Below are 25889 nucleotides of genomic sequence, written 5' to 3'. Positions count from 1 at the left end.
CTACAACAGTGCAACTCTTGGCAGGACCCTCTAACCATTTGATCCCTATATTTGTTTTGTTGTACTTCCCCTTTGTTTATAGCACTTCAGAATCTGTTGGCGCTCTACAAATAACCAATAATAATAATAATATATATATACACAAATAAATATATAAATAAATATATATATATATATATATATATATAATGGCCTTTTCACCTGTGATACAGGATATGTAGTTTACATCTTGAAATGTCCATGTGGGCGGGGCTATGTGGGCGAGACAATTAACCCTATAAAGGATAGGATAAGTGCACACAAATCATCCATAAGATGTAAAGATATGACATTGCCAGTTTCATCACACTTTATATTAGCAGGACATACTGTAAGCCAGTTGAGGTTTCAGGTGATTGACCACATTCCCAAACAAATGAGAGGAGGCAACAGAGAGTTGTTGCTTAAAAAGAGGGAAGTATGGTGGATACAACACCTTAAAACTTTATATCGAATGAGTTAAACAAAGATTATGATCTCCATTTGTTTTTATGATTTTTATATGAGTGTATTTATACATAATATTTGTATTTTAAGGTTATATTCCATCTTGTATGATATTGACTATGATACAATATGAATAACTATTATGTTATGTTAAATTAAATATTGCACAGAGAATTTTTGTGAAAGAAATATCATTATCAGAAACCTGACCGGTAGGGGGTATCAACATAATTTTTTTCTCAGGAAAACCAAGAAAGCTAATTATGCCACTTTGCATACAGGTGGTATATAAGGGAGGTGTCTAACCTTAATCTGTAGCATGACTAAGGGTCCAAGTGACTTGAAAAGAATATTTTAAGCATATATAAATATATAAATATATATATATATATATATATATATATATATATATATATATATATATATATAAATAAATATATATACCCAGATGGCCCTCGGTTTACAACGGTTCAATTTACACCGTTTCAGAATAACAACCTTTTTTTCCAGTCATGTGACTGCTATTGAAAAGCATTGAGAAGCAGTGCATTTATTAAAATAGCCAGTAGGTGGAGCTGTCCACTTGTGTTGCAGTAAAGCCAAGCAAGCTGAAATTAATCAGTTTAACCAGACCTGAGCTATCGAGCAGATTTCAAAGAAACAAGATCTTCCTGTCTATAAATCAGTCCAGATTGGAATGCATAGAAAGAACTGTTTGCAGAAAAATGCAAGTGAAGTCATTGTTGTGTGATTATTTTATTAGGTTTATAATGCTTTTTAGCAAATGTTTTTGTTCATTTAACTTAGTTTAATTATATATTCTGTGTTGTGTGATTATTTTATTAGGTATTAAGCTTTAAAATTAATGTATTAGGTGTTACTTATGACAATTTTGAGAGGGGCCTGGAACCTAACACCCTCACTTCCCATTGACATACATTATAAACTGAGTTTCAATTTACAATGGTTTCGATTTACAACCATTCCTTCTGGAACCTAACCCCGGTGTAAACTGAGGGCTACCTGTATATATATATGTGTGTGTGTTTCAATTAATGTTTTTTTATTTTCTTTCAGTCATCAGGCCTGGAAATGTCCACTATTTCTTTAGTCACATACAAGTAAGAAATTGCAGTGTGTAAAAAAAATATGTTTGTTTTATATCTTTTGAAATTGAGTAGAGTAGTGACTTTTTCTTTCCTGACTTACAATGTCTTTATGATTCCAGTCCTGCTCATCAACATTTTTTTCCTTAAATATGTTATTTGTATTTGCTTAATTGCCCTTCCTCCTCTCTTGTTCTATAAAAACTTAAAAAGAAAAAAAAAGTATGGTTTGTACAACCCAGTGTTCTAGGAAACCATGGTGTTTGGTTTTCTTATCTAAATTAATTGAGGAAAAGTCCATTATTTGAACAGGTTAGATATACAGGGGTCAGATTAGTTCTCTATGTGGGAGGAAAAGTTAGTCTTGTTAGGAGAATGAATGTTTGGTAATTGTGTTCATTAAGGGGGGTGATTTATAGAGCGAAGGAGGGAACAGCTATTTTGCTGAGAGATTTTAGTCTAGTATTGCGTCTGGTCTCAGTTTCCGGTTTTATTTTCTCACAATCTCACAGTTGCTAGGAAACAAAACACTGTAGTCACAACAAGCAAACAGCGTGTGATTATTTGTATATGATACAGTACTTGGCTGTGTGTATATCAAAAATTATGTTTCAGACTGTGCATGCAAACTATGTAAACGTCTTATATTGAGTAATGTCATTGTCAGACAACTATGGTAGGAGTTTTATTTAGTCTGAGATGCTGTTTTGAGAATAGTATTCAAATGATGAATTAAAACTGCATGTTAAAGTGAAGGGTGTATGCATAGTTATGGTAGAATTTATGTGACAGAGTATGGTAGCTGTTACTTGGTGATTGTATTTTTGTGGTTTTAGATATGTGGCTAAATGTACTTAAAGGTAAAGTATTCACCAGTTTCATATGACTGCATGTAATATACACTACTATAAAGAAGAATATGCACAGATACTGATCTAAAAATCCAGTATAAAACCTTTTAAAAATGTACTTAGACGCTCCAAGTTTAGCACTGTTGATGAGATTAGCTGGAACACCCAGTGAAAGGGGTTGGGTGCAGATATCCCCCTTCCCTGCATATGAAAAGACAGATTAGACAAACAAGAGCCAGCAGTGGTCTGTAAACGCGCGTATACATCTGACATTGTGGGGCTTGGTTAGGAGTCTGAAAACTAAACATTGTTAAAAAAAACTAACTCCCAGATGGGCTATATAAATGGATCCTCTAGAAAACATGTATGCAAAGAAAAATCTAGTGTATAATGTCCCTTTAATGGTCTCTATATGTTATTAGTGGCTGAGTTTCACAGTGTGTGTGAGTGAGTGGGTGAGAGAGAGTGAAAGTGAGAACGTTATGCATTTTTGTGTGTGGTTGTTTGTGTGTGAGGGGGTGAATATGTGTGTGTGTCTGTGTGTGTCTGTGTGTGTGGTTGTGTGTATGTGTTGGTGTGTGTGTATGGTTGTTTGTGTGTGAGGGTGTGTATGTGTGTGTCTGTGTGTGTGATTGTGTGTATGTGCGTGTTTGTGTGTGAGGGAGTGAATATGTGTGTGTGTGTATGTGTATGTCTGTATGTGTGGTTGTGTGTATGTGTGTGTGCGTGTGTGGTTGTTTGTGTGTGAGGGGGTGAATGTGTGTATGTGTGTGTCTGTATGTGTGGTTGTGTGTATGTGTTGGTGTGTGTGCGTGTTTGTGTGTGAGGGGGTGAATATGTGTGTGTGTGTGTATGTGTGTGTCTGTGGTTGTGTGTATGTGTTGGTGTGTGTTTGTGTGTGAGGGGCGAATATGTGTGTGTGTGTGGTTGTGTGTATGTGTTGGTGGGTGTGTGCGTGTGTGGTTGTTTGTGTGTGAGGGGGTGAAAATGTGTGTATGTATGTGTGGTTGTGTGTATGTGTTGGTGTGTGCGTGTTTGTGTGTGAGGGGGTGAATATGTGTGTGTCTGTGTGTGTGGTTGTGTGTATGTGTTGGTGTGTGTGTGCGTGTGTGGTTGTTTGTGTGTGAGGGGGTGAATGTGTGTGTCTGTGTGTGTGTGCGCGCGTGTTTGTGTGTGAGGGGGTGAATATGTGTGTGTGGTTGTTTGTGTGTGAGGGGGTGAATGTGTTTGTGTGTGAGGGGGTGAATATGTGTGTGTGTGGTTGTGTGTGTGTGTGCGTGTGTGTTTTTTCCAGGGATACTAATATACTAGCACAGGATGAGTAAGACTTTTGCTTATATTTTACATTGAGAGGACTGTTTACTTTTCTTTCCTTACTAGTATTTCCCCCCCCCCCCTAACTAGTAAACTAGAGCTTTTTCTTATATTTAGTACTGTATTGAATGATAACTTTCTACCCTGATTTGTAAATTGCAGCAAGTTTTCACCCCTGTATTTATATATATATAAAAAACTATCCACTACTAGATGTATTCTTTTGCAATGAAAAGGTTAATAATGTCCGGATGTAAGGGATTCCCGCGCTCACCCCTCCTTGTGGTCTCCTGTCTGAGCTTTGTTTTGTTGTTGCCTTGGCAATGTGGTGTGTTACGTCACTTGGGCGTGTCACCAGGGCAGTCCTGTGCTACTGTTTGGATCGTTGTCTGTATACAGTGAAACCGGCACCGTATATACTGTAATAAACGTATCTGCATATACAGCAGGAAATATTAAACAGCAGAAGGCATTTCTGTCCATTGATATAATATTAAAAAAGGATAAATCACTGAAATAAAGAGAATCTTAAAGTGATAGAAAGGTCAAAATGAAAATATACATTTCCATTTTGAAATGAAACATTTTTGCAATATACTTCCATTAGCAAAAAATGCTTCTAGCAAAAGTTATTATTAGAATTCAAATCCCACACCTACTCAGAGTGAGTGGTGGCTTGTATGACACACAAGGGACATGAAACCCAGAAGTTTTCTTTCATGATTCAGATACATCAACTTTCTAATTTATTTCTACTATCAAATTGTATTTGTTCTATTAGTATCTTTTGTTGAAAAGCAGTAACACACTCAAGAGTGTGCACGAGTCTGGAGCACCATGTGGTAGTAGTTATCCATTTGCAAGAACCAGCTGTCTGATAAAGTGTGTGGTGTTTGAATGCTGGTGCATGGGCCACTCAAAGCATATGTGCATATGCTACTGAAAACCAGTAAATTGCTTCTTGAGATACGTCCATGCACTTCACATGCTCAGATACAACAGATTGAGAATGGTAAAAACTACTAAGGCTAATTATATCCTGCAGAACTAATACTTGAATATATATGACAGCCATACATACATTAATTGGCATAACCAGAAACCTCTAATCCCATGGAAGGAAATTTGAGAGAGAGACCACTCCACACACCCCTTCTACTTCCAGGAAATCCAATATTTAAATATTACACATAATTATTAGAACAGGATGTTTAACTAAGAAGGAAGTGAAATTACAACATTCTAAGACGATGCCAATCAGTATTGGTTTATTATCCGTAGATTTTTAAGGCAGTGTTTTGATTACATGTCCTTTACTCTGCACAGGAAATAATATGGCTAGGTGGGGTGGTTTAAATGAGAAAAGCAGGAATAAGTAGGGCTATAACATATCCAGTATTTCCGCAGGTTGTATATTAAAATCGCTACAAAATCACTGTCACAAATGTTACTGGTACTCAAGTGTATTGCTCTGTGTGTTTGTGGACTGCCATTCAGAGACGTATGAGTATTGATTTTTGTGTCGCTGGCAGCCAAGAGCATAACATCATTGCTCAGTTGTGAAAATATAGGGTGGTGTGACCTAAAGTAGGGCTTTAGGGAGGGGCCATTATGTGAATTCCACCAACCACTCTTGCCCAGTCAGTGAAGATTAGGGCCCCTATTTAACAAAGTCTGGTGGACCTGATCCGACAGTGCGAATCAGGTCCGCCAGACCTCGCTGAATACGGAGAGCAATACGCTCGCCGTATTCAGCATTGCACCAGCAGCTCACAAGAGCTGCTGGTGCAACGCAGCCCCCTGCAGACTCTCGGCCAATCGACCGCCAGCAGGGGGGTGTCAATCACCCCGATCGTACTCGATCGGGTTGAATTGCGGCGATGTCTGTCCACCTGCTCAGAGCAGGCGGACAGGTTATGGAGCAGCGGTCTTTGTGACCGCTGCTTCATAACGGCTGTTTCTGGCGAGTCTGAAGGCTCGCCAGAAACACGGGGCATCAAGCTTGATAGATAGGCCCCTTAGGCTGGATCTAACCAGCATCTGCTGCAACCTTTGTAGTTACTCCTATGTTGGTAGATGAACCACTAGAAGAAAATAATGATGTTATGTACATCACACTCCTTTAGATACATGAAATACATATTGTGTAAGGTAAGGGCTGATAAATCCAGGGAGCCAGAGTTCCATTTAACTTTTAGCTTCTAATATTTTGGTGCATCCTTAATATCTGTATATTTGTATTCCTTCACTTCCTTTTAAAACACAAAGTATAGCTTGCTTCTCAAAATAAAACTTACCGGGAAAGTCTCCATGAACTTAATATTTATAACTTACAGTAGATAATTGAGAGAGGTGATACAATATAAACCATTAATCAGGGTTGGACAAATATCAATATGATACCAGTTGGGGTTAAAGTAAAAAAAATCATGAGAAAAAAAAGTCACTAGTCCGGGGGCGGGTCCGAACACCGACCAAGATGGCTGCTTTTAATTTTAGCTGAATCCGGGAGCTGATAGATCCGTTGCCTATCGCTTCTCAAATTTATAATCCAAGCCTGGAATTACAACCGTCCTGTGGATTAATATCTAGAGAACGGATTTTTGTGTTTTTTAACTTTGAATTCCAGCCAAGCAGACCGGAATAGATGGGGAACGCAGCGGAGGCCTAGTAACAGACCTGGCTCCTCATTTACCCTCCCTGAGTCCTGATATGTCAGGAATAACAGCCGTATGTGCTGTCCAGTTCTGTTGTACTAATTAAGGGACACTTAATTTTGGATCACCTATTGGACACTTCAGAACCGAAGATTATAACTACTGAGCTACAGACCATGCAAGCTTCACATGTAGAGAATATAATGGCGGCCTCCCGCCGTAGCGAGGAGATCATAGATGCAATTGACCGGTGGGAGAAAGAGGCACAAAAGATTCTAGCGGAACACTTTGCAAGACTTTAGCGGGACCTGCTTGATCTACTCAGCCCACACCTGGAAGGAACCGTGACACAGAGTGCTTCTAGCACATTGAGGAGCTTTCACGAGCTGAATAAGGGAGAACCGGGAAAGCTAGTTCCGGCTCCGTTATATTTGAGAGACACTCTAAGGGGAACAGCTAGGCAGCAAAAGAAAGGTGCTACACAGCCCATAGAAACATCAGAGGCCTTATTGGACGTACCTGTGCCGCTGCACTACATTGAGACAAGCCGGGACTCACAAGCGAGAGGTGCTGAGGTGCGCGGTTGCCTACGCCCTATCCCCCCTCTGTTAGGAAAATCCTGGGAGCTCCCTCCATATCTTGATGGTAATATATCCATCCAGCCAAAAGATCTTACTGTTATATGTCGACTGCAATGTGGGAACGCAGCTGACGTTGGAACTTCATCCCAGAGAACCGGTGTGGGCTAAATTTTGGGGTACTTAGCGTGACAGATACGGATCATGCCTCCAAAAGCTGTCATGACCCAGGACTAGTAATACCCATAGCAGAAGTGTGATGTTTTCATGACAACTGGACCAGTCAGATTATGTGCAAACTCACCCTACCAATGTTAATTTCCTAAGATGTACACTATATATGTATTTTATGCTCCAAATACTCATGAACTCAGTAGACAAGGGCTCAGGGGCTCATGTTAGACAAGAGCTCGGTTATATGATAATGTGGTGTGACCAATTACTATGGGACTACCTGTCTGAACTTTTTGAATTTGTAAACCACATAATCTTTATATGTGTCAATTAGATAAGTGGACTGCTACAGTTGGACTCTACATAATGCTCTGATTTATAGGTTTCCTAATTGCAAATTTCATATCTGCATATATATTCACTTTTGCCACTTGAAAAATTAGTCTAAGTCAGTTGATGTTTTATTATAAACTCCAGTAGTATGTTAGCTGTATATATAGATTTATCATTGAACTAAAATACTGGCATAAACTTGCAGCATAGTTCCTAAATGCAACAAAATTGTTCTGTGACCAAATTGAGCAAGTTGCATAGCGAGTTCAGGGTAGATACAACGCCCATATATACTACTACTAGACCAATTGGCAGGAAATTTTTCACATATCGCATGATACATGTAAAATAAGATATTCTCATATTACTATTTGTAGTTAACTGTAGTGCGATCCCATACTCATAAGTTGATCCTAACCCCAGTTCTTATTTATATATCATTGTTTTTTTATATAATCCAACGCGGCATACTGAATATAAAACTGAAAAAATGGGACTAACCATTTGAGATCCAAAAGTGGTCTCACATAGTTTATGGCTGCCCTCTGTACCACCACTTTTCCATTAGAACTGGGAGGTCCATGAGTGGCCTCAGCTGCTAATTAGAGGGCAATAAGTTTGAGAGGCAAGCTCTATGTCCATTAATACTGTTTCATAAGGCCTTATACATGTATGTTGTCATTTGTGTTTTGATTATTAAAGTTATTTATTGGGAAACTATTCTCTTTGTATACAGATTGTCTGGCTCTGTTATGTTTGCTTGCTCTATTTTGAATCCCAATAAAAATATTTAAAAATAAAAAAAGTCACTAGTCCACTGTATGTTAAATATAGCAAAGAGCACATTTACTAACTAGTCCAGGACTAGTGGATTAGTGAAAATGTCTAGGTCTGACTTGAGGTTAAATAATGGATTAAGTAATGCTGAGTATCCTATAATATAAAAGGCCAAGTGTGTTTGTCCGAAGCTGTCATGCGCAGTAGAGACAGCACGAGGACAAACACACCTGGCCTTACCTGACATGCTGTGCTGTTTGCAGCGAAAGTGGGCGTGGCCAGCGGGATCATAGGCGTGACTGGGTGGGATAGTGGGCATGACCAGGCATGGTCGTGGTCGGCCGTGGCGGGGCGTGGTCGGCGCGAGAGAGAGGGGAGAGAAATAGAAAGAGAGGGGGAGAGACATAAAAAGAGATAGGAAAGAGCTAAAGACAGGGGGAAGATCAGAAGAGAGGGGAAAGTGCAGAAGAGAGGGGGAGAGAGAGCAAAATAGAGGGGAAAGAGCAAAACAGAGGGGAAAGAGCAAAAGAGAGGGAAGAGAGTGAAAAAGAGGGGGGAGAGAGCAAAAGAGAGGGGGGAGAGAGAGAAAAAGAGAGGGGGAGAGAGAGCAATAGAGAGGGGGAGAGATAGAGAAAAAGAGAGGGGGGAGAGAGAGAGCAAAAGAGAGGGGGAGAGAGCAATAGAGAGGGGGAGAGAGAGCAATAGAGAGGGGGAGAGAGAGAGCGCAAAAGAGAGGGATGGAGAGAGAGAGCAAAAGAGAGGGGAGAGAGACACAGCAAAAGAGAGGGGGTAGAGAGAGAGAGCAAAAGAGAGGGGGGTAGAGAGAGAGAGCAAAAGAGAGGGGGGATAGAGAGAGCAAAAGAGAGGGATGGAGAGAGAGAGAAAAAAAGAGAGGGATGGAGAGAGAGCAAAAAAAAAGGAGAGAGAGAGACAGAGCAAAAGAGAGAGGGAAGAGAGAGAGCGCAAAAGAGAGGGGGAGAGAGAGAGCACAAAAGAGAGGGGGAGAGAGAGAGAGAGCAAAAACGAGGGGGAAAGAGAGAGCGCAAAAATGAGGGGGAGAGAGAGAGAGCGCAAAAAAGAGGGGGAGAGAGAGCGCGCAAAAGGGGGGGAGAGAGAGCACATAAAAGGGGGGGAGAGAGAGCACAAAATAGAGAGCGTAAAAGAGGGGGAGAGAGAGCGTAAAAGAGAGGGGGAGAGAGAGCAAAAGAGATGAGGGAGAGAAAGCAAAAGAGAGGGGGAGAGAGGGAGCAAAAGAGAGGGGGGGAGAGGGAGCAAAAGAGAGGAGGGAGAGAGGGAGCAAAAGAGAGGGGGGAGAGAGGGAGCAAAAGAGAGGGGGGAGAGAGAGAGTAAAAGAGGTGGAGGGGGAGAGAGCACAAAAGAGAGGGGGAGAGAGCACAAAAGATGGGGGAGAGAGAACAAAAAAGGGGGGAGAGAGCACAAAAGAGGGGGGAGAGAGAGCAAAAGAGAGGGGGGAGAGAGAGAGCAAAAGAGAGGGGGGAGAGAGAGCAAAAGAGAGGGGGAGAGAGAGAGAGCAAAAGAGAGGGGGAGAGAGAGAGCAAAAGAGAGGGGGAGAGAGCAAAAGAGAGGGGGGAGAGAGAGAGCAAAAGAGAGGGGGAGAGAGAGAGCAAAAGAGAGGGGGAGAGAGCGCAAAAGAGAGGAGGAGAGTGCAAAAGAGAGGGGGAGAGAGCGCAAAAGAGAGGGGGAGAGAGCACAAAAGAGAGGGGCAGAGAGCAGAAAAGAGAGGGGGAGAGAGCGCAAAAGAGAGGGGGAGAGAGCGCAAAAGAGAGGGGGAGAGAGCGCAAAAGAGAGGGGGAGAGAGCGCAAAAGAGAGGGGGAGAGAGCACAAAAGAGAGGGGGAGAGAGCGCAAAAGAGAGGGGGAGAGAGCACAAAAGAGAGGGGGAGAGAGCACAAAAGAGAGGGGGGAGAGAGCAAGGGATAGGACCACTGTACTGCAAAAAATGGCCCGTGTGAACGGGCTTTATGACTAGTTAAAGTATATTTTACAAAAGGCGCAACACTAGGAAAAGGGGTCATAATCTCAATGTGAAGAATATAGTAGGTTCATGATTAATCACTTCCTTACAGAAAGAGAGGTTGATTCCTGTAGAGGTGGTAAGGGGGAGACTACAGTAGGTTCAGAATTAATCACTTTCTTACAAAAAGAGAGATTCATTCATGGAACAGACTTCCAGTAGAGGTGGGAAGGATAGAGGTGGTAAGGAGGAGAGTACAGTAGGTTCAGGATTAATCACTTTCTTGCAGAAAGAGAGGCTGATTCATGGAACAGACTTCCAGTAGAGGTGGGAAGGACAAATCCTGTGCTGGAATTTAAGGATGTCTGAAATATACATAATTTATAATAAATTCTAGTACATTAATTAAGTTTACACTTCATAAAGTGGGCCTCATCTGTTTCTAGCTAGCTCCTAATTTTCATGTTCGTCACACCCATGGTATATGGATAGCTGGACTATAATAACAGCACAGCATTAAAACACACCCTGACATAATAAAAAAAACTACAATATTCATTTTGCTGAGGCAGCTAGTAGTGAATGGGTTTTCTTGTCTCACAATATAGTTATACAGGTGTGTGTCACAAGTCTGTGCTCATACTCTTAGGGTTACGGTAATACAGTCCCTCCCATGTCTGCTGTAATTACGGAAGGGTAAATGACGCAGATGTTGGGTTATAAAGGGATTTCCCCATGTCTGGTAACAGTGAAGCGAGAGCACACCACTGACTATATACTCTGAATGCACATGCTATCATTTTTTGTGGGGACTTTCAAACTATATGCATCTATGCTGTGCTGATTATAGTTTTATTTGCTTAGTGCTTTGTTTAAATAACTGATATTTGTCTCTCTTCTTGCCCCATTCTCTCCACATTTTTCTATGGAGTGCAATAATGATATTTAGGATACAAGGCATCAGGGGTAAGTAGTTGACCCTTTACAGTTACTGTGTTTCAGTGCATCGCTGTGTGGTGTCACTGTGTCCTTGTGTCAGTCTGTGTCACTTCCTGCAATCCTGTAACTTTCAGACACTATCTTACTGTGTTGGCATATGCTTTGCTTTGTTTGACATATGTTCTGTTTCGGCATTTGTTTGTATTAGTGTGTGTTAGTGGGTCTCTGTTACTCTAAATGTGGTTCTGTGTTTACGTGGCTTTTTCCATCAAATATTCTTATAGTTATGATGCATACTATAAAATGATGTCCTGTGTTTTTCTGTGAAATTAAAAAAAAAAAAATCTAAACTTTTTGGTTTATCAGTAATAATATGGCAAGCTTTTAGGACAAATTTGCGTTCTTTTAGTTAACAAAGGAACTTCAGTGTCCTGAAAGCTTGGAATAATGTTCCTTATTAGTTAGCCATAAACATTATCGTCTGTATTTTTATTTATTTGTTTTTAACAGATCTATGCTATCTACTATATTTATTTAATACCAACAAATTACTTGTAATGACTAATATTTAAATATTTAGCCGACAGTTCTTGCATATCTTTATCCATGTGTGGTATCCAAATATATACCACTGTTTGTCATGTCTAACATCACGAAAGACGAATAAAATATATATATGGTTGCCATATATGATATTGCCACATATGAAAAGTACATTAAGTTAGCGTTCTTATAATGGAACATTATTCAAACATTTCTTTAAACAACCCTGACATATGTATTTTTCATAAGTTCCTCCCTTAGAGCGGCAATATGGCATCCCTACAATCCTCATTGACTTTAATAGAAATTTTCTGTTGTAAAGCAATAGATACATTTTTCTAAAGGAATGTGATCGACCCAACAATTTCCTGACAGAGAGCAAAGCAAGTGATCTATTTTCTGTGTTTTGTCAAAGAGTATCTCCTTTTTTTTTTTTTATTTATATATTTCACTTAAATAGATTTACCAAATGTATTCACTGCAGAATATCTATTCTACAAAAGTATGAATAATACGATTGTGTAACCATAGATTTAGTGATTGTGTGACCATAGATTCAGAGTTATATTTTATAATTAAAAAAATAAAATACATATTTCTGGAAAATAGGAATTACGTCTGGTGTAGGAAACCAACAGTAATTAGGAATGGTTGTTATTTTTCTAAATGAGACACAAGAATTAAATAAGGCTTCGGTCTGCAGTTTATAGAAAAAAAAAAACGTTATTAAAAATAGAATTCTTCAGATTTAACTATCCTAATTGGTGTAGATCCACAGGAAGTGGAGAAAAAAAACATCCTCCCCTCTAGTGTTGTATATGATGAAGGGTAACAAAGATTAGTCTGTCTCTCTAGAGCTAAAATATATATATATTTTTAAATGACCTTCTCAGACTTGGAAGTTTCACTTATAGAATAAATTGCGTTAATCCAGTAGTGCAATACTCATTCAAAAGATGGCAGAGATCAAGTATGATCCTTCAACTTGGAATGATTGTGTCCACCGATGTGCATTTAAATATAATATATTGATATTTAGCTATTTGTCTACTGTTGCTCCTTATGGTCTGGGCGCTGTCTAACATAGAAACATTCTCTTTTTGTGCTTCCGGGATTTTTCTGCCTCCATTATCACCTCATGGGATGCAGCAATTAGGCCTCTTATGTAAGACCCAACATGGCCGACTTTTATCACCAATAGAGCCATCTGAATGCAAATGCATGAGTCATTCTATGAATGTCTGTTGCGGTGTCTCTTTTTATTTCGATATATCTGTCTATGTTTCTGTATATATCTGTCAATCTCTACAAGTCTTTGTAGCCCTTGTATATATTTCACTATCTAATTTAATGGTACTATTTTTATTGCCCCTGGATGGTTAACATTAGCAAGTTAATTTTTTTTTGTAAATAGACATACTGTTGTAAGATATATAAAACCCCTGCATTTGATATAAATGTAACAATTTTTATATAAGATTTGTTACGCATATCGAGGTTATAATTATGTTGATTGTAAGTAGTGCCCTCTTCTTGATTAATTTGTTTCGTTTAGTCTGTTTAATGCATATGTATTTTTTGCCATTAATTAATTGCCTACCCATGTACCCAGGGGTACTGAATCTGATGATGTTTTAAAAATAATAATAATAATTATTCTACATTTATAGTGAATCTGCAGTTCTTATTATATGTATGGTTAATACAATACGCAACTGCCCTCCAGACCTATACGCTTTTCACTTATTTAATTATTGTACGTAATGCAGCGTTAGTTACCTAAGCTGGTTGACAAATCTGGGTGTCAGAAATTAATGCGTATTTTAACAATTTATTAGTACTGTAAACTTATCAGATGTTGTATTGTTTAATATTCTGATTCCATAAGAGTATTTGTTACTCAAACAGTTAATAAAGGTTTATCGACAGCAGATATTTGTATAGTACATTAGCAACTTTGTACTGACCTTATATATTTTTGGTTGATATATGTATATATATATATATATATATATATATATATATATATATATATATATATATATACACACACAATTTTATTTATTTTTTATTTTAATTTTTGTTTTTAATTTTCAGTAATTAAATTTGTTCTTCCTTCTTAACAATGAATCTTTGGGTTAATATCTGCCCATCTGTCCTTCATTCCTGCTTGCTTGGGATATTAATTGCGCTAAACAGAGGCCATTTTTCCATAATTAGCCTTCTGAATATGTTACAACTTGTTTGCATCAGTCTGTGTCCTGCGTCACTTACTTACGGTGTGACTTGAATTCTGTCAGCATGTTTTACCTTTTATGTCTGTCACCATATCATTGTCTCTAGATGTATGTCAGGGTATTATGGCTCTTGTCTTACCGTATATGTTTGTGTCACTTTTGTCACTATCATTCATTCCGCTTATGTGTCCTTCCTTGTCATTCAGTGTGCCTGTGTCAGTAAACTTTTGAATATCTGTCTCATTATTTGCATTGACCTTTGATATTGTTTGTAGGTGTCTTTATCTGTCACTAGGCATTGCGGTTGTTTTGAAGTGTATTCTAGACTAATGAACAGTAACCATGAATGTTCCTGTGCCGTAAACCACCTATTTAACCTGTTCAATATTTTAGAGAGAACATTTTAAAAATATTTTTTAAGAGATTGAAGTGCTAAGAATTTTATTATTTATATACTTGTACGTGGAAGTTTTTATGTTCCTTTTGTTTTACAATAAACAATATAAATATTATTATGAAAAAAATAAGAAATGTGATGTACATTAAGGTAAGTAAGAATGCCCTTTAGCAATTGCTATGAACTTTTATTCTGTCCTAAATAATATGTGTGTATGTGGGTGGGGGATAATATATATGATTATGGACTGTGTAGGAGACACTATTTACACTATTATTTCTATGACATGGAAATAATTAAAGGGACAGTTTACTCAAACATTTTCTCCCCTTTAATTTTTTTCCAGGGATCCACTTTACCTGCTGGAATGTATTAAATTGTTTACAAGTAGCTACTTTACCTTTATATTGGTATTTGAAATAGTTGATTTAGCATGTGGTATCCCCACCTATTTTGAAAGTTTGTGGCCGCTGGTCCAAGCTATAGATAAGCTTTGTAAACACTGCCAGCAGAAGAAATTAAACTCCGAGTGAGATATAGCAGAGATAAGGTAATAAAATGCTGATTTTTCATTGTTCTCTCCAAGTACTGGTGATTGATTTATTGACAGACATAAGATAAAGAAGCATGTATATGTACACAAAGTGATCAAGTATTAAGATCTGATTATATCTAACAAGCTCAACCCATTTTATTAGGTTGTGGCTTCAAAACACAAAATCAGAGCTTTAACCCCTTAACGACCGAGGACGTGCAGGGTACGTCCTCAAAAAAAAGGCAGTTAATGCCTGAGAACGTACCCTGCACGTCCTCGGTTTGGAAAGCAGCTGGAAGCGATCCTGCTCGCTTCCAGCTGCTTTCCGGTTATTGCAGTGATGCCTCGATATGGAGGCATCCTGCAATAACTTTTTTAAGCCATCCGGTGCAGAGAGAGCCACTCTGTGGCCCTCTCTGCACCGGAGATCGGTGGTTCCCGGCGTTGGTGGGTGGGAGCCGGACCGGGAGGCGGGTGGCGGCCATCGATGGCCCTGGTTATGTGCAGGGGGGGCGGGATCGTGGGCGGGGATGAGCGGGGGGCGCGCACGGGCGCGCGCGCGTGCACGGGAGGGCGGGGGCGGGCGCGTGCACGGGGAGGGAGCGGGTGGGAACCGCTACACTACAGAAAATGAGTTAGTAAAAATGTTTAAATGCCCTAATATTTTTAAAAAAAAAAAAGATCAGCAAGGTGGTGGGGGTTTGTCTGTGTGGGGGGGAAGCTACACTACAGAAAAAAGACAAATAAATATAAAAAAAGCCCTTTTTTTTTGCAAACTGGGTACTGGCAGACAGCTGCCAGTACCCAAGATGGCCCCCAATGAGGCAGAGGGGATGGTCAGAGAGCGGTTTTGGGGGGGATCAGGGAGGTTGGGGGCTAAGGGGGGGATCCTACACCCTAGCATATGTAAATATGCTAAAAAAAAATTATTTATTTTTTAAAAAACCCTTTTATTTTAGTACTGGCAGACTTTCTGCCAGTACTTAAGATGGCGGGGACAATTGTGGGGTGGGGGAGGGAAGGGAGCTGTTTGGGAGGGATCAGGGGGTGGGATGTGTCAGGTGGGAGGCTGATCTCTACACTAAAGCTAAAATTAATCCTGCAAGCTCCCTACAAACTCCCTAATTAACCCCTTCACTGCTAGCCAGAATACACGTGTGAGGCGCAGCAGGATTTAGCGGCCTTCTAATTACCAGAAAGCAACGCCAAAGTCATATATGTCTGCTATTTCTGAACAAAGGGGATCCCAGACAAGTATTTACAACCATTTGTGCCATAATTGCACAAGCTGTTTGTAAATTATTTCAGTGAGAAACCTAAAATTGTGAAAAATTTAACTTTTTTTTCAATTTGATCGCATTTGGCGGTGAAATGGTGGCATGAAATATACCAAAATGTGCCTAGATCAATACTTGGGGTTGTCTACTATACTACACTAAAGCTAAAATTAACCCTACAAGCTCCCTAAAAGCTCCCTAATTAACCCCTTAACTGCTGGGCATAATACACTTGTGGTGCGCAGTGGCATTTAGCGGCCTTCTAATTACCAAAAAGCAACGCCAAAGCCATATATGTCTGCTATTTCTGAACAAAGGGGATCCCAGAGAAGAATTTACAACCATTTATGCCATAATTGCACAAGTTGTTTGTAAATAATTTCAGTGAGAAACCAAAAGTTTGTGAAAAAATTTGTGAAAAAGTGAACGATTTTTTGTATTTGATCGCATTTGGCGGTGAAATGGTGGTATGAAATATACCAAAATTGTCCTAGATCAATACTTTGGGATGTCTACTAAAAAAAAATATATACATGTCAAGGGATATTCAGGGATTCCTGAAAGATATTAGTGTTCTAATGTAACTAGCGCTAATTTTGGAAAAAAGTGGTTTGGAAATAGCAAAGTGCTACTTGTATTTATGGCCCTATAACTTGCACAAAAAGCAAAGAACATGTAAAAATTGGGTATTTCTAAACTCAGGACAAAATTTAGAAACTATTTAGCATGGGTGTTTTTTGGTGGTTGTAGATATGTAACAGATTTTGGGGGTCAAAGTTAGAAAAAGTGTGTTTTTTTCAATTTTTCCTCATATTTTATATTTTTTTTTATAGTAAATTATAAGATATGATGAAAATAATGGTATCTTTAGAAAGTCCATTTAGTGGCGAGAAAAACGGTATATAATATGTGTGGGTACAGTAAATGAGTAAGAGGAAAATTACAGCTAAACACAAACACCGCAAAAATGTAAAAATAGCCTTGGTCCCAAACGGACAGAAAATGGAAAAGTGCTCTGGTCACTAAGGGGTTAATATACACAAATAACCCTTAAAATGCAAATTTTCATAATTTTTTTTGCTCTGCAGTTGGTAAAAAAAGCAATTGTAAACACATTAAGGGAAAAACTATTTTACAGTATACTGTCCCTTTAAGTATCTTTACTAGATCACATAATAGACTCATTCTGCTCTTCAGTAGATGTCTATATATACACATATATCATATCTGCCAACTATAAAAAATATTATTATAGTGTGTATTAAAAAACATCTAATATACTAATTAATTTTACCTTCCTTTATTGTATATTTGAATCTTAACGTAAGTATATTTTATTATAGTTTTATAGTTTAATGTTTTTTGTTTTCTTTCTAGATGAATTTTTTTTTTTAGTTTTGTATGTCACTTTACAGATCGCTAGTGAGGCCTCATTTTGAGTATTATGTATAGTTCTGGAGGCCATGGGTCCGATTTACTATTGTGCGGGCGAACATGATCCGCTGTAGCGTATCATGTCCACCGCACATCGATAAATGCCGACAGAATACGCTGTCTGCATTTATCATTGTACCAGCAGTTCTAGTGAAATGATTGTGCAATGCCACCCCCTGCACATTCGCGGCCAATCGCCGCTAGCAGGGGGTGTCAATCAACCCAATCGTATCCGATCGGGCTGATTGCTGTCCACCGCCTCAGAGGTGGCGGAAAAGTTAACGGAGCAGCAGTCTGCTTCATAAATCGACCCCACATCTCCAGGATATAAATAAAGTGGAATATGTTCAACTGAGTGCTATTAAAAATGGTTTATGGTCTGAAAAATAAAACAACTTAAAAAGAAAGATTTGATTACCTAAATATGTACAACATAGAGGAGAAAAAGGAGGGAGATTATATTATAGAAAGCTTGACATTTAAAAAAAAAAAAAAAAAAAAAAAAAAAAACTTTAAAGGGACACTGAACCCATTTTTTTTCTTTTGTGATTAAGATAGAGCATGCAATTTTAAGCATCTTTCTAATTTATTCCTTTTAGCAAATGTTCTTCATTCTCTTTGTATCTTTATTTGAAAAGCAAGAATGTAAGTTTAGATGCCGGCCCATTTTTGGTGAACAACCTGGGTTGTTCTTGCTGATTGGTGGAAAATTCATCCACCAATAAACAAGTGCTGTCCAGTGTTCTGGACTTTTTCCCCCAAAAAAGATAGCTAGAGAACAAAGAAAAATTGATAATAGGAGTAAATTAGAAAGTTGCTTAAAATTGCATGCTCTATCTGACACAAAAGAAAAAAAATGGGTTCAGTATCCCTTTAATTCTTACTCTCAAAGTTAGGGCTCGTTTCCATTGAGACTTAATTAGGTTTGTGCAAGGTCGCAAAACTGATAAATATGCTGTTAGAAGCAATTTCGTTTATCGACTGCTTCCGATGGCGCAATATATCTTATTATTGGCAGCCAGGGTCCAGCTGCTGAAAATATTTTCGAGTCCCATAGAAAGTATTAGAAGCCATTAAAGGACCAGTAAACACAGTAGATTTGCATAATCAACAAATGCAAGATAACAAGACAATGCAATAGCATTAAGGGGCCCATTTATCAGGCTCCGTATGGAGCTTGAAGGGCTGTGTTTCTGGCGAGCCTTCAGACTCACCAGTAAACCAGTTATGAAGCAGTGGTCTAAAGACCGCTGCTCCATAACCTGTCCGCCTGCTCTGAGGAGGCAGACAGAGATCGCTTGAAATCAACCCGATCGAATACGATAGGGTTGATTGACACCCCCTGCTAGCGGCCAATTGGCCGCGAATCTGCAGGGGGCGGCGTTGCACCAGCAGTTTACAAGAGGGTTTCATAAATAGGCCCCATAGTCTGAACTTGAAATGAGTAGTAGATTTTTTTTCCCTGACAATTTTAAAAGTTATGTCTATTTCCACTCCCCCTGTACCATGTGACAGCCATCAGCCAATCACAAATGCATACACGTACCATGTGACAGCCATCAACCAATCACAAATGCATACACGTACCATGTGACAGCTATCAGCCAATCACATATGCATACACACTTATTTTTGCACATGCTCAGTAGGAGCTAGTGACTTAAAAAGTTTAAATATAAAAAGACTGTGCACATTTAGTTAATGGAAGTAAAATGGAAAGTTGTTTAAAACTGCATGCTCTATCTGAATAATGAAAGTTTAATTTTGACTTGAGTGTCCCTTTAAGCGATAACTTATACCCGGTTTCCAATTAAAGCGCAAACCGTTAATATACTACCGTTAATATACTGTCGGAGACTGCCAATACATTGGGAAAAATTACACTGCAGCTCAACTTAGGTGTAAAAGAGGAAAATTGAACTTTTTGAGACCTATTTCCCATTGAAATTTTAAAATGTGCAAATAATGCAAGTGTTACAATGTAGGAATGAATTTTAATATGTAATATTTATTGTCTCATGTAAAGGAATAGTTGCACTTATGTGGTATGGAAATATCAGTATGTATTTAAATATAAAAATATATGCAATTACATATCTACAGAATTCAAACTAGACCTATGCCTAGGGCAGCAATATATATTAATAAAGTGGAAAATAGAATTATAATAAAAATAGCATTTGCTTATAGTTAAAATAATATGTATTATAAATAAGTATTTTTGTTTCTCTTTAGAAGTTATCACAGGTAAGGAGCACAGACGTTAAACGTAAATTTTATAGTGTAAGGTCGGGTTATTATAGCAACTAATTCATTTTCAAGAAATCCAATGTCAGATGGAAGCGTTAACACAATGTTAACTTATACCTGCACAAAAAGAGTGACTGCAGCACCCAATGCGCAAAATATTTAAATGAAAACCTGATGCTAAAATGGAGCCGTAAACTATTTTTAGCTGTTGGCCACTTCCATAGTTTACGGCTCCATTTTTAAGACTCAATGGAAGCGAGCCCATAGTTACTTTCAGTTTGTTAGAGCATGTAATTTTAGCACTAGTTACTGTGCAATTCTAACCCACAATGGGTTTAAACACATTGTATAAGGACCACTTGGGAGCCACAGAGAACTGCTGGTTACAAACTGAATGGATTCAAACAGCAGTAATCACTTGGGACCATCAGTTTTCTGTGGCTCCTGAGCAGTGTTTTAACTATGTGTTTAACTCAGTTGCTGGAGTTAAACACATAGACTTGCAGGGTTGGTAATGCAAAAATGACACTGTCTAATGTATTTACTTTTTTGCACCTGAATGGATCTTTAATACTTTTGAAATCTTATAAAAAGATGCACTGTGAAAATTAAAATGTATTGTAATTGGGGTGTATTTAGAAAAAGATAACATGAATGAGTTGTATTTTAGAAATATAATTTCTCTAATGTTGTACATCGAAGCTGAATAGAGTTAGGGAAATCTACTTTTTGTAAGGTTATTTCACAATTTTGCTAACATTGTAGTCAATTGAACATGACAGAACACAGTGTATGTTAGATATGATGAATGTATGTAAGCTTTTACTGATCCATACTGTGATCTGGAGAACAGACCTCAAATAATGTGTCATGCTATATTGTAGTGTGCTTAAAGGGACAGTCTAGTCCAAAACAAACTTTCATTATTCAGATAGGGCATGTCATTTTAAACAATTTTCCAATTTACTTCTATCACTAATTCTGCTTTGTTCTCTTGGTATTTTTAGTTGTAAGCTATATCTAGGAGGCTCATATGCTAATTTCTAAGCCCTTGAAGGCCGCCTCTTAGCTCAGGGCATTTTGCCAGGTTTTCACCACTAGAGGGTGTTAGTTCATGTGTTTCATATAGGAGCCCGCACTGATTGGATAAAATGCAAGACTGTCAAAAGAACTGAAAATTAGGGGCAGTTTGCAGAGGCTTAGATAAAAAATAATCACAGCCCCCTTATCCCCAACTATCACTAATCCTGTCTTTCAAATAAAGTACAAAAGTATTGGTACAACCGACAGCACGATCCACACTCTAATTCCATTTAGTAAGGTTTTAAGGGGGCAGTCCCTATGTACAAAAGAAGAGCTACTAGAATTGAATATTGATCACTTCCAACAATGGTATAAGTTTTTCCAACTTCAACACTATATCAACACACACCCTGACAAACAGCAAATTCTTAGAACACGTACACCGTTTGAAAATATATGCTTCTCACAAGTGGCGACTAAGGGCCACCTCTCTATGACCTACCAACAACTATTAAGTTATCACTCACGCAAGCTACCATCATATACAGAGAAGTGGGAGAAAGATTTTAACTCCCCTCTTACAGAAAAGGATTGGCTTACCATAATTAAACACATGAACTCTTCCACCACATCTATGAAATTCAGGGAGACAAACATGAAGTTACTAAGTAGATGGTATTTGACACCACATAGGTTATCCCTGATCTACCCTAACACCCAAGCCTTATGCTGGAGAAATTGCGGCCAGACAGGTACACTGCTTCACGTGTGGTGGCACTGTCCAAAAATACAGGAACTTTGGAGAATGGTGACCTCTGAGATTCGCAAAGCCACACACCATGACATATCCCTAGACCCACAGACGTGTTTATTTCATAAGCCAACCAAGATTAGATGCAGGCTCAGAGCGGTAATACTGAATATGATGCTGAATTGTGCTAAACAGTTAATTCCAAGACGATGGAAAAGTACTGATGTTCCATCTAGAGAGGAATGGATAGACTCCATCACATTAACATTATCCCTAGAGAAATACCACTATGGTTTAGTGAACAAACTGGAGGAATATTATTCTATTGTGTTTCTATGGGAAGAATATTTGAATGCTGTAAAAAAGAAAAGAACTTAGAATGCCTTAATCACCAACCTGTTTAAGAACACCACCTCTGTAAGTTAGCCTAGCTTTGAAGGACTAGAACATTATTGTTAATCTATTGCCTGTGAATTAACTGAGACCTGAATTGCATTACTGTTTTACAACTGTAATTGTTTGATTTCTGTTAATAAAAAATTTTCAAAAAAAAAAAAAAAAAAAAAAAAAAAAAATAATCACAGAGGTAGAAAGTATATTTATATAACTGTATTGGTTATGCTAAACTGGGGAATGGGTAATAAAGGGATTGTCTATCTTTTAAACAACAACAATTCTGGTGTAGACTGTCTCTTTAATGTATAAAAGTAATATAAAATTATGAATGTATATGGCAGTGTTATATTATGCTTATGTAAACATGTTATTGAAAACTGAATTTGGCTTTAAAGGGACTCATCTGTTTCATTCTTGTAATAGAAAAAGCACTAAGCAGTGGGTTACACTTAAAGGGACAGTAAAGTCAACATTAAAGTTTTATGATTTGGATAGAGCATGCAAATGTAAATAGTTTTCCAATTTACTTCAGTAAGTAAATTTGCTTTGTTCTCTTGGTATCTTTTATTGAAGAGTAACACTAGGTAAGCTCATAAGAGCTCAGGAGTGTGCTCATGCAACATTGTATAACAAAGCTACAAATCATGTTGCAAAACACTACTGCCATAGAGTACTAAAGACACGTGCACACTCCTGAGCTCTTATGAGCTTACCTAGTTTTACTCTTCAATAAAAGACACCAAAAGAAAACAAAGCAAATTTGATAATAAGTAAATTGGTAAGTTTAAAATCGCATGCTCTATCTAAATCTGAAAGTTTAATTTTGACTTTACTGTCCCTTTAATAGAAATCATTTTATATATATATATATATATATATATAACAACCAATGAGTAGAGGTACAGAACTGTACTACAAATTTCAGTCCAGTTTTTTATTAGAGTGCAAGGGAGAACAAGGGTCCTGCAATCCCCAGAGTACAAACAGAGCAATAGAATACTCCCAGCACTGTTTCTTTAGGAAAACATCCTTTATTGAAGAATCAAAGAATAAAACAACCTTTCGGTCCTACATAGCCCTTATTCATGCTATAGAATGCAGGTAATGCACCTTCATTTATACCACCTGTGGTTCACAAGTTTTATATATTTATATATTATTCATCATTTAAAGAGACATGAACCCCAAAATGTTTCTTTCAAATACATTTATTACCATATTTGCTTCATTTTCTTGTTATGCTTTGTTAAAGAGATATCTAGGTAGGTAGCATGCACATGTCTGGAAATAGTGCTGCCATCTAGTGCTCTTGCTAATGTATAACATTGTAGCAAAACTGCTGCCATATAGCGCTGCAGACACGTGCACACTCCTGAGCTTACCTTCCTGCTTTTCTACAAGGAATAACACGAAAAAAGAAAATGAAGAAAAATTGATAACAGAAGTAAACTGGAAAGTTGTTTAAAATGATTTGTTCTACCTAAGAGGCAGAATGCAACTTAAAAGTGATGGTAAATAATGCATTATAAAAAATAAAATCTGATTCCTTATCATTTAAGAATGAAAACGTATTTTACTAATTGCCTGTGTATAAATGATAAAACTTATCTTTTTTTAATTTACTCAGTGTTGCTCTTCCCTCCGCACATTCCTTTTTCTTTCCCTTTTGTAATGACAAAGAGAGTGGTCCGACTTGCTCTCTACGTACAAAATCCAACTGTCCATCAATCCAACAGACGGCCGCTCATAGGAAACACTGAGCCGTATGGCTAAGCAGCAGATTGGTTGCAAGGGAAAAATGTCACAACTAGGAAAAAAAAAGGTAAAAGAGGAAATGAGGGGGGGGGGCTTTTGGTCTGGCAGGACAATATGAATTAAAGTGAAAGTCAATTTTCAACAATGAGTGCCCGGTTTTTAAAAATACTTTTAAAAACAGGTGAACTTTCATTGATGAAAGTTTAAATTGCACCAGATTTGTAGAAATACTTACCTTTTACTTCTCCAAAACCGGATCGCCGATCCCAGCCTCAGCTCCTCTGTACTGACGTCAGAAATGACAATACTAGCTTTCTCCAATCATGGCCCCCCCCTAGAGCGTCCATCTAGTGATGCCTGGCTGTGATTGGAGGTAGCTGGTTTCATCATTGCTGTGTTTGTACAGCAGAAAAAAGAAGGCAGGGGATCAGAAATCCGGTTTTGGAGAAGTAAAAGGTATTTCTACAAATCTGGTGCAATGTAATTTTCATTTTTAATGAAAGTGTCCCTGTTTTTAAAAGTATTTTTAAAAACTGGGCATTCATTGCTGAAAATTGGCATTCACTTTAAAGGGACAATATACACTCATTTTCAAAGGGGCTGAGGAAAATGCATGTGTCTTTAACAGTATATGGCAGCATTATTTGTAACAATGTGTAACATGCTGTAATCATTGTTGGAAATACTGCTACCAGATAGATAAACTACAAGTAAAATTTAAAGTTTTAGAGTAATTGTTAATAAAGGAAAGATATTAACATCTTTCATAAATTAATCTTCAAGAATCTTATTAGATTAGCTAAATATGTACCATCACTTTAAAAATGGACAATCTATACCAGAATTTTTATTGTTTAAAAAGATAGATAACGGATTTACTACCATTCCCCAGCTTTGCACAACCAGCATTGTTATATTAATATACTTTATAACATTTAAACCTCTAAATGTCTGCCTGTTTCTAAGCCACTACAGACAGCCTCTTATCACATGCTTTTTTATTAGCTTTTCACAACAGGGGGGTGCTAGTTCATGTGAACCATGTAGATAATATTGTGCTAACGCCCGTGGTTTGTGGCAGACACTGCACTAATTGGCTAAAATGCAAGTCAATAAATAATAAATAAAAAGTCATGTGATCAGGGGGCTGTCAGAAGATGCTTAGATACAAGATAATCACAGAGGTAAAAAGTGTATTAATATAACTGTGTTGGTTATGCAAAACTGGGGAATGGGTAATAAAGGGATTAACTATCTTTTTTAAAAAATAAAATTTTTGGAGTAGACTGTCCCTTTAAGAGCCCATTTTGAAGGAACTGTGTTGTTTGATGTTTCTTTTTATGTTTACTTTGATTTAACATTTATTTTTACTAAATGAGAACAGTTTCATTTCTTTTTAAAATCACTTACAATTTGTTTATTGAACTACTAGGGCTTGGATCTACTAGTTATCATATGTATTTTCTTGTCAGTCAGCTAAAATGCTATTTTGCAATAGCCCTGCACACTCTTGTTATATTAAAGGGACATTGTGGTCAACTTTTTGCTTCAGTTAAGTGTTTATTTTATTTCATTTTTGAAGAACACACATGTTTCTGTCTTGAATAAACTATTGTTTTATCTTCACACATGTAGCGGCACATTCCTCTCCACCAGTAAAGCAATTGCAGTTGTCCTTCTCAGCCAATGAAAATTAGTAAGAAGTGCAGAACTGATACTGCAGTATGTGTTTAAGCAAAATAAATACGTAAATAAATGCTTCTGTTTCATATTCATGATATCATTTTTTGGAGTTCAATGTCCCTTTAACAGATATGTACTAGAGGCTTACAAAGCTTGCCTATTAAAGGGATAGGAGTCAAAATTAAACTTGCATGATTGAGATAGAGCATGTCATTGTAAGACACTTTTAAATTAACTTCTATTTTCAAATGTGCTTCGCACATATCATACACTAGTGGGAGCTGCTGCTAATTGGTGCCTGCACACATTTGTCTCTTGTGATTGGCTAAATAGATATTTTCAGCTTCCTGTCAGTAGTGCAATGCTGTCCCTTCAGCAATGGATAACAAGAGAATGAAGAAAATTTGATAATCGAATTC

Source organism: Bombina bombina, chromosome 6, assembly GCF_027579735.1.
Source record: "Bombina bombina isolate aBomBom1 chromosome 6, aBomBom1.pri, whole genome shotgun sequence".
Lineage (NCBI taxonomy): Eukaryota > Metazoa > Chordata > Amphibia > Anura > Bombinatoridae > Bombina > Bombina bombina.
The sequence above is the reverse complement of the archived record's forward strand: the minus strand, read 5'-3'. Positions refer to the sequence as shown.